This window comes from Octodon degus, unplaced genomic scaffold (genome assembly GCF_000260255.1).
Source record: "Octodon degus isolate 3935 unplaced genomic scaffold, OctDeg1.0 scaffold00143, whole genome shotgun sequence".
NCBI lineage: Eukaryota > Metazoa > Chordata > Mammalia > Rodentia > Octodontidae > Octodon > Octodon degus.
In genome coordinates this window covers 1,586,437-1,595,396 of record NW_004524719.1, presented here as the reverse complement: position 1 = coordinate 1,595,396, position 8,960 = coordinate 1,586,437, and the positions used below count along the sequence as shown (strand labels likewise).

The window sequence follows — 8,960 nt, the reverse complement described above, 5'->3', positions numbered from 1 at the left end:
GAGGGCTGAGCTGTGCACCATCCCCCCTCCAGGGCCAGGAATTGATGCTCAAGATGACCAGTGCTCCCCCCATGTGCACCAGAACCATTCTCAGTGGCAGCAAAGGTCCAGAGCCCCTCCAGCAACAAGAACAGCCAAGTTCCTCAGGGAAGCCAGCATGACAAGGTGCTCCAAGACCATAGCCCAACAGAAAAGCAGCTTCAAACAGCTCCAACAGCTTCTCCAAACCTCCCCCCCTCAACAGCCTCTCAACAGTTCTCTAGTTTTGCCTATTCTGCTGCTGGCAACAATCCTGAGCAGGGCCTCCCACACCCAGCACCACGCTAATTCAGCTCAGCAGGGTATAGCAAGTGGACCACCAGCTAGCAGTCCACTACAATGCTGCAGTGTTGTCATTTGTTGAAGTTGTAGTGTTTTAAGATGGATTGCTTTTGTTGTCATTTATTTCAAAGCATATTAGATGATGTAATGTTACACATCTTTATTTCGAATCTTTTCGGCAGTCCCTTTCTTACTAACAACCACTGAATCTTCTGCAAATAGAGATTTGCAGCACATACTAAGCTTTTCCTTGTGTGTATAAGACGTAAGTGCACAGTTATACTCAAAACCTTCCTGGGTGACATACGAGATGCTAGATACATTAGGAAACTGCTACCTGCAAATCCCTGGTTGTGTTATGATTACATTTCTCAATCTCATTATTTGGTCAGAATCACATGCAAAACTGTCTCTCAGCATATTGGAAAACTAATTGAATTAGTTAATTTATGTAAAATTGCTTTTCTTATTAACCACTACATTGCTTTTATATAAGAAAGTGTTAACTTTTGAAAAAAGAGGGAAAGCTAGAATTGTCAGTAATTACAACAGCTTGGCCACATGTATGAAACTCTTGGTATTAGGATAAAAATTCGAAGGCTGAAGCCCAGTATTCCCTGGTACATGATGTGACTCAGAATACAAAGATCAAGCCATAAAGAGAATCGGATGCCACACAGCTCTTGTGCACCAAAAGGAGTAATGAAAAACTGTCAGCGGTCTGAGGTTTCCTCTTGCAAACTAACAAGTCACTTTCCAGTTTCTCGGGGACCAAGCCCAAGCCAGTCAGACACACAGTTCGTCATACCCCAGAGAAGGCAGCCTGAGCTTTATGCTGGCTTTCCTTGGCTCCTGCACTCAATTTCCGTGCGGGAAGCACAGGCTATCCTACTGAATTCAAGCACCAAGTCACAACTGAGGAAAACCAAGTTGATGCAGTGACCATTTATCTGGGGATCGGAGCAAACCTGCCTGATAGTTCCTTTCAGGGAGACAATATCTTTATTTCCCTGATCAGGAAACAAAAATATGACTTCTACTCCAGGAGGAGACAATTTTTGTATGTTCCAAAGCTATTTGCTACACAAATACCTTCGTTGATATTGCTTCACAATATTTTCATAAATACAAAGAACCACAAGGAAATGCGTCTCAACAGGAATATCACATGCACAGGTGTATCAATAATGATGAAGTTTTTATTACATATCTTTCATGTGACTTTCCAGAAAAACCTAAGAATTAGTATGCTCTACTACTTTGGAAACTAGCATTTTGACATTTATGTCTACTTGCCAGTAAATCTGGGAATGTAGTCTACAAATTAAATGACTTAAGAGTCAAGAAATAATCGCATGATTTATGACAAAAGATGGCATTTGCTTGTAATTTCTAAATGAAATGACATTCATTATTTCTCCTGAACTTCATATTCTTCTTGAAACAAGATTCCATCATTTATAGCATTTCCCTTCTAAGAGCGGGAGAATAAAGAGGACTTAAATGAATGCCTTCCACCTATAACGTCTGACAGCAGCGACCGGATCCTATGAGTTACACATTTTCAAAAATAGTTGATGGCTTAATAAAGACATTTTGGATGTTCTTAGTTATAAATGATTAAGCCATATTAAAGTATAAATCACTGACAAAAGCATGTCACTAGAAGGTACCATATTGCTAATTGCCCACTTCAAGGACTGATCCAAGCAGAAGAATTTCCCTGATATTTTCTCCAGGCAAGGCAATTGAGTGAGATCTTATTTAGTCTTTTTCAAGTTCTCTTTTTATTTAAAAGTACTTCATTTACGCCTGATTTACGTAAGAATTCAGCTAAATCTTAAACTAGCTTTCTTCTTTCATATGCTTTCAGAATCTCACACTTTAACTTTCAAAAATGCCAGTAAGTGATTGCTTATTTTTATTCTAATTTGTGTTTTTGTCAGAGGAAGAGAGCTCTAACTGATGAGTAAGCCTCTGAGATCCTTCCAGCTTACAGTACTGGGGATGAATTTAAGCTTGACATCTTCTGGCTTTGGATCTTTGTACTGAAAAGTACACTAAGTTGATAGCTCAGTCAAACCTGAGTGAGCCATGTATTTCAATGGTTCCAGAAATGACGAGCATTCAGTGAAGAGCTCTGAAGCGTCCGACAGCACCCATCCAGAGCTCACAAATCTTAATCTATTGTGTTTGAGGTGAACAGAGGGCAGATCATAACTAGCGTTAGACAGCATTATATAACTTCATTTTGGTCTGAATTCATCACAATGTTACGTGTTAGCCTGGAATCCCAGCACTTGGGAGGCTGAAAACAGGAGGATCACTATGAGTCCCATCTATGGAGTGAGACCCTGTAAAACATTTTACTAAAATACATTAAAAAAAAAGAAATATGTGTTAAATGTCACAAGCATACTCGTCATGGCCAACAATACTAGAAAAAAATTCAGAGTGATTTACCTAAAAGAGATATGCAGTTGGACATTCTAGCAGTGCTGGGACTATTGAATCTTGGGAAGAGATAGTTGTGTGGGAGTTTTCTGTAGGCTAGCTGTATTGTGTTAAGTAAAATCACATTTTTATGATTATTTGGAGACTTAAGTATAGTAAAGGATATATACTTGTGTGTCAGTTGTACAGGGGGTGAAATGTAGAAGTTAAACTTAATTGTGTCAATTAAATCAGCTTATGTTATTTGCTTTTTAAATGCCAAAATATTTTAAGTGCAAAAGAGTGATTCTAATTTTTTATATTTAAAAGACTATCTACAAGATATACATTGCCATTTTCATTTAATGTTTTCTTTCCTCTAGATTCTTGTATACAAAATGACACTGCTACCACTTCACATCTCTAATTTCATATTTTTGTTATATTACATTAAGGAAATTATAGTCACAGAACATTTCAAAGGACAGAAAACAGGAACCCATTCATTTTCTCTTTCCTCACCCTTTTATCTCTTCTCTTTTATTATGTTAAGTAATAGATTTTGCAAAGAAAAAGCTAACAATATAGTTAAACACAACTTTAATTTTATAAATGGATGAGAAGAAAACACACTTTTATTATGGATCTGTTGTTTTCCAGGATCATACATGTATTATCTACTTTATTTTGACAATAATTTTTTCAAGTAGATATTCATAAGTTAGAAAAATGAAGGATATTTCAGTAATTTATTTAAGAGAAACAGAATGATGAGTAGAACTAGAAATTCAAATTGTTAGACTAATACTTCCTTACATAGTTCAAGAAATACCAGAGGTAGGGGCCAGGGATGTAGCTCAGCGGCACAAGCATCTGCCTGGCAAGAGTCAGGTCCTGAATTCAATTCCTGGTAGCAACAACAACGAAAAAGAAATGCCAGAGGTAGACTAGAGGCATTAACTGTGGCAGGGTGCCAGTGCATTGTAGTTTGAATACAGAATATTTGAGTGAAAGATGTCATAGGAGGACTGCTATTGTGCATTGAAGTAGTGGTCTACAATGACATAGTGTTTAAGAAATGGGAATTTGGAAAAATGATTGAGACATGCACATTACAACAGCATTTGTGGATTAATCTACTGGTCGACTTAAAATTTAATGACATTATTGGGATGTGATGGACACTTAGGAACGGAGGGCCTGTGGAGGCACCGGGCTGGGGTGTGTGACCTTGAGCATGTGTCTGACGCACCCACTTTCTTTCTGGTACTCTCCACTCTCTGCATCATACCCGCATGAGTTGCTTCCTTCCACCCAGCCCTGCAGCTCTGCCTCATCACGAGCACAGAAACTATGAGCCAAGGCCCATAGACTGAAATTTCGATGTGCTGAGCCACAGGAAGGGTCTCCTCTGTAAGCCACTCAGGTCAGACATTCTGTAACAGCAATGAGCCGAATAATGAGTAACACAATGAAAGTGGAAAGATGTTGTTGATTATTTTCCCTAGTGATAAATGTGTCTAAGATCAGAAGCTCATTTATCAATGTGCCACAAAAAAAAAAAAAACTTTTGAGAGTTACAAATATTCAGAAAAATATTAACACTAGTAAACTAAGTTTAAACAGAAACTAATGCTGTTATTTCCTACCTCAATATCTACATCCATCAGTGTGTTTTGGCAAATAACATAATATAAATTGATAGAAAATAAAAGTCATGTTTGTATTTGAGTGATACTTTTATATATGTTCTGTTCTCTGGCTTAGTCTACATGACTTTCTTTTACTTAAGTGCCCATTTATTCTTTCTCTTCTTCTCTGCTTCCCTCTTTCTCTGACTCTTCCTCTTTCTTAGAGACCCTGACCAACATAACTCACCCCGGTAACACCAACTGTGGAAGATTTCAGCGGCTGCTTCGGGCAGCCTCTGATCCTTTGCACTTCTTTAGCGTCTATTCACAGATATGCTCCCAATTAGCGCTTGAACTGTAAACTTGTCATACCCCTAACAAGTTTTTAAGTCAGCATCCCACCTTGCCTGTGGCTCTATGTTTAGGAAGGTTCCATTTCTTGCTCTGAAGCTAATCACGCTGTCCTTTATGCACCACCTTATCTACGTCTTTATGAGTTGTCACTCACTTTCTCAAATCGTTCTGTGTTTCTTCTTTATCACAACCACAGCAACATGACAATCCCCTGATTCAGTTGCACTTCCTTCTGGCTTCATGGTGCCTCGTCTCCTCTAGTACTGAGCTTCTTCAAGGGGCAGCGTGTGTGTGTTTCCATTCATATGAGGAAAGAACTATAAGGAATTTAATAGACAAAGTTATTAAACACGTACTTATAAATTTAAATATATAAGGCATACTTATAAAGTAAAAAAAGACAATATCAAAATAACTAAGATCAAAAATATAGAAATATCAGAAATATAAATATGTGCAACAACTAGTTTCATCCTTTCTGGCTGTCGTAACAAAATACTACAAACTGAGGTTTCCGGTCTGGTCTGAGGTCTGAACTGCGCCTCCGCCGAGGAACTATGGAGACAATTGCAGAGCATCAGCAGCGGTCCCATGAGGAGAAGGCACGGCTCGTGGCCGCAATGGCTAGGGAGAGGCTCACTAAGAAGTCCACCCTCCGGGACCAGATCAGTTCCGACCACCGCACTCGGGCCACGCACGGTAGGCATGTGGCTGTCAGTGGGAACCGGAAGGATTTGTACGACCATAAGCAATTAGGAAAGGAGGAGCTCCACGCTATATCAGGGCCGAAAGAATTTGCTGAGTTCTGACAGACTCAAACAAATAAAGGAATTCCACCAGATGCGCCCAAATGAGATGTGTGTGCCCCGTCAGTGGAATTTGAGGAGCTCCTGAAAGCGCGAGAGAATCCAAGTGAAGAGGCACAGAACTTGGTGGAGTTCACAGATGAAGGGGGATGTGGCCCTTAGCTCGGGCTTCATGACTGTTACCTCAAGGACGTTACCCTGAAGGCGACAAGAAGCTGGATTGTAGCACACGGCTGTCAATCTTTGACCAGTTATTTGACATTCTTAAAGAAAGGAAGAATGTAGAGTACAAGAGGTACCTTGAAATGCCGCTTGAGTATCTTCAGGATTACAGGACAGAGGGAAGCCCCTTCAAGACCAGAATGAGCTTTTCGGGAAGATACAGACCAAGTTTGAGAAGTGGAAGAACAGCACCTTTCCCGGATGGCTGAAAACAGACACGCAGCGCCCTAACCCATGCTGGCGCCTGTCTTGACCTGTCTCCTCTTGGGAGGAGTTGGCCTCTCTAGGTCTAGACAGACTGAAGTCTTCACTCTTAGCTTTAGGCCTGACGTGCAGCGGCACTCTTGAAGAGCGAGTCCAGAAGTTATTTAGTTCCAAAGGGAAGTCCTTGGAATCACCGGACACGTCCCTACTTGTCAAAAACCCCAAATCAAAGAACACCAAGCGAGGTTCTGAGAGGAAGGAAGACATTGCTTTCCTAGAAGCCCAGAGCTACGAATATGTCGAGATTCTTGGGGATCAGCGACAGCTCACTCATGAAAATGTGCAAGGCAAGCGAGCCAGGGCAGGAGAGGAGTGAAGAGAAGGAGGAGGAGCAGATCAGTGAGAGTGAAAGTGGAGACGAGGGGCACGAGATCATTTACAACCCCAGAAAGCTGCCCCTGGGCTGAGATGGCAAACCCATCCTACTGGCTGTATAAGCTGCATGGCCTGAATATCAACTGCTTTGTGAGATTTGTGTAAACCACACCTACCGAGGGCCTAAGGCCTTCCAGCGGCACTTCGCAACACGGCCTCACACTCTTGGCACGAGGGGTGTGGGCATTCCAAACACTGTCACTTTGCTAATGTGACCAATCGAAGATGCTGCCTCCTTGTGGGCGACGCTGGAACTGCAGAAGGCTTCAGACAGGGCAGCCTGACACTGCGGAACAATGTGGGACTGTGGTAGGTAAGAAAACATACAAGGACTACTGAGTGCTCGGGGATGGAACACAATTTCTGAGCTTGCCCAGTCTTCCCTGGGGTCTGCTTGTTCTATTTCTCCCAACCAAATGCTCTTAAAGACTCTTTGCTACGTAGTCCCATAGTCTGGCACGCAGTTTATGGAAACGAGGCACGCTGGCAGATTGCAGGGTTGCAATGTGTTTTATCTTCTTTTCATATTGAAAAGGATTCCATGGGAAGATGAACAAATATTACAAACTGAAAAGATTATGAATAAATTAATGTCTACCATTTACATAGGTTTATAAGTTCAAAATTGTTGCACTAAGTTGTTGGTTTTTTTTTTTTTTTTTTTTAGCTCCATTTAGGACCTGTTTCTCATAAATGTTAGTATCAGTGATGTATTTTTGAAACATACATGGAATATTAAAATTTTTCTATAAGTTTCAACAAAAACATCACCTTCAATCCTTCCTTTCTCCTAAAAACATGTATCCCACCCTTCTTGTCTTGCTCTGAGGCAGTGCAGAGCACCTCATTGTATGCAGGTCTTTAGCTGTTCTATGGCTGCTACCTAGATGGCCTGAACTGATTCAAAATGCTTAATTTCATGATGACTTTGACTTGGTGAATAGCCACAATTCTCAGTGTCAGATCCTTCAAAGGTGGTGGAAGAGGACTCATGATCACGCCTTTAAGAGAATACCTTTCCACTGGATGTTACTGGGCAGCACCAACCACCATAATTTTCACCAATCCCACTGACTTGATCACCTCCTAAAGACATCTACAGTGAAAATGTCAAATCTTGCTTTTTAAGTCTCACATGAAATTTGAAAGACTCATTTGGGCCATAGTCAGCAAACAAAGTGAAGTTTCAAATGGATCACAGGTCAAATCTGAAATTTTTGTCCTGTATAAGAGATATGCCTAAGGTAAACTGTCTCATAAAATTTGAAAATAAGGGGCTGGGGAGATAGCTCAGTAGAATAAGCACTTGCCTGGCAAGCGCAAGGTTCTGAGTTCAATCCCCAGTACCAAAAAAATAAATAAATAAATAAAAGAAAATAAAAAAGCTGATGAATAATTTATTACACATTGGCTAACTAGATTACAATGAAGGAGGAAGAGAAGTTTTCACACCAAACCCATAAAATATGAAAGAAGATTTTTGAAAGTGACTATTGATAACATATGCAATCAAAGGAAAACTATGTCCTTCTGGAATAGAGCAAGGACATTTTGCCTGCAATACTTGTTTTCTTTTTTGTATTTTTTATCTTTATTCTTTTGATACAGGGTCTCACTACACAATTTGGACTCCTAGTGATCCTCCTGTCTCAGTCTCCAAAAACTGAGATTACGGGTGTGCCCCATCACTACCAGTTTGGTAGCTGGCATGCCACTGAGCTCTCTTCCCAGCCCTATTACCTACAAATACAGTGTTATGTAGAACACACGTTAAAGAGTAGTGTACAAACATCTTCTCTAAGATTTACCAAAGTCATCATGGTGCTATAATTTTGATATGGATATAAGATTTGTTATTATCTACATTTGCAGACAATTATTTTGTTTCCAAAAATAACATTCTAAAATGCACATTGTTAAGTTTGGTTAATGTGTGACACAAATCACTACCTATATAATGAAGGACACATATTAAATATGTCACAACTTGAAATGGGCTTCAGTTGATGGGAAATAAAATCTTTCTCTAACAGATAATGACAATATTTGCTTGCAATGTGTTAAAAACCAATTGATTTGCTCAGAATAACCAGGTTCACTGGATGAAAGCCATACTTTTAATTTGTCTCTATGATGATGTCAATCATTTCTATTCCCTGAATCTAGTCTGTCACTTATTATAGTGAATGTTTGTTCAATATCATTGACTTTAAGCTCAGACATTACATACGTCAAAGAATTGTGTTGTGAAAACAGACCCAACATTTATTTTTAGATGTCTTTAAAATAACACTGACTCTTACTAAGACAACAAAATGCAGTGTATTAATTATTGTAACTTCACTACTAACCTGTTTCAAAACTATCTCATTGCTACTTCTTTCTCAATAAAATTATTTTAAAAATAAAAAAATAAAATAACACTGAAATGAATTATATATTTAGTGTCTTTAAATTATGAGTAGGCTTAATGTTATGTGCATAGTTGCAGAATTAGCTCTTTAATGTTTACTTTTTCTTTACCATGTAGTTATTCACTGTTCATTTCTTTTTT

At 39.4% G+C, this 8,960-nt stretch overlaps 1 pseudogene; it reads left to right on the top strand.

The window, feature by feature from the left end:
- Nucleotides 1-5,296: 5,296 nt before the first annotated feature.
- On the top strand, nucleotides 5,297-6,745 carry LOC101564382 (annotated as a pseudogene).
- The last annotated feature ends 2,215 nt before the right edge of the window (nucleotides 6,746-8,960 follow it).